Source organism: Schistocerca serialis, chromosome 7 (assembly GCF_023864345.2).
Source record: "Schistocerca serialis cubense isolate TAMUIC-IGC-003099 chromosome 7, iqSchSeri2.2, whole genome shotgun sequence".
In the NCBI taxonomy this organism is placed as follows: domain Eukaryota; kingdom Metazoa; phylum Arthropoda; class Insecta; order Orthoptera; family Acrididae; genus Schistocerca; species Schistocerca serialis.
Window position 1 is genome coordinate 510775704 of NC_064644.1, and position 1714 is coordinate 510777417.

The window sequence follows — 1714 nt, forward strand, 5'->3', positions numbered from 1 at the left end:
AATCCATAGAGAAGAAATAAAAACGTTGAGGTTCGCCGATGACATTGTAATTCTGTCAGAGACAGCAAACGACTTGGAAGAGCCATTGAACGGAATGGACATTGTCTTGAAAGGAGAGTATAAGATGAACATCAACAAAAGCAAAACGAGGATAATGGAATGTAGTCGAATTAAGTTGGGTGATGATGAGGGAATTAGATTAGTAAATGAGACACTTAAAGTAGTAAAGTAGTTTCGCTATTTGGGGAACAAAATAACTGATGATGGTCGAAGTAGAGAGGATATAAAATGTCGACTGGCAATGGCAACGAAAGCGTTTCTGAAGAAGAAAAATTTGTTAACATCGAGTATAGATTTAAATGTCAGGAAATCGTTTCTGAAGGTATTTCTATGGAGTGTAGCCATCTATGGAAGTGAAACGTGGACGATAGTTTAGACACGAAGAGAATAGAAGCTTTCGAACTGTGGTGCTACAGAAGAATGCTGAAGAGTAGAGGGGTAGATCACATAACTAATGAGGAGGTACTGAATAGAATTGGGGAGAAGGGGAGCTTGAGGCACAACTTGACTAGAAGAAGGGATCGGTTGGTAGGACATGTTCTGAGACATCGAGGGATTACCAATTCAGTATTGGATGGCATTGTGGAGGGTAAAAATCGTAGATGGAGACTAAGAGATGAATATACTAAGCAGATTCAAAAGGATTTAGGCTGCAGTCGGTACTGGGAGATGAAGAAGCTTGCACAGGATAGAGGAGCATGGAGAGCTGCATCAAACCAGTTTCAGGACTGAAGACCACAACAACAACAACAATAATCACGGTAACTATGATGGTTAACGACATGATGGACAAATCATCATGAACCTGACATATAAAGCTATATGAAAAGCAAAAATGAAATTTTTTGCCTAACAGACCTGCAAAATCGTTTGAGAAAGGTAGCAGTGTTCGCACCTCTATTCTGTCACCGCTAACAGGCCAAAAGGTGGAAAACACTTATCGGCCTCCCCTTCTGAACAAACCAATAAACTCGGTCAGCCCTTTGGACGGAAAGTGGGCACTGCACAGCAGTCACCGTATCCCTCGCGAGCTATACACTGTGGTTCGGATTTCGGAGCGTTTATGACTTGGGAGCCAATGAAAAACAATGAAGAAGGGAAAGAACGGACACTGAGTAAAGTAAGGCAAATCTAAAGTTAAATGACAGAAATAAAACAATCACAATGAAAGTAAACTGTGCAACAATAATTCATGTATATAAAAGAAAATATTGCTTGAATGATTCCTCTTACGAATGGAACGTGAATACTTTAATATTTAGAGGAACGTTGGATCGTTTAGTACACCTGTAAACAATGCGAGTTGGCATTTTTGATGAAACAATTACGTCACCACACAATCAAAGCACCCAACACTGTAGAAATTGGGTGCAGACACGTAAAAGTGACGTCATGGGGAAGCATCGCGTTGGTGTATCTTGGAGGTATGAATGCTGTGAACCTAATGTTTTGGGCTAGTTAAGATGCAGACATCAGCTTCAAGTTTGTGATGCAATGGCACTTCCCTTCCTCTTTTAGCTCCCTGGTTTTTATTTTCCTTTGAATTTTATTAATGGTCTGTGTGTGTTTTCTTTTTGATATGACTCTCCCGTATTGTATTCTATTTTGTCAACAGAGATTTCGAGACAGTATTTATGTTTAAAGCTTGTGTGAT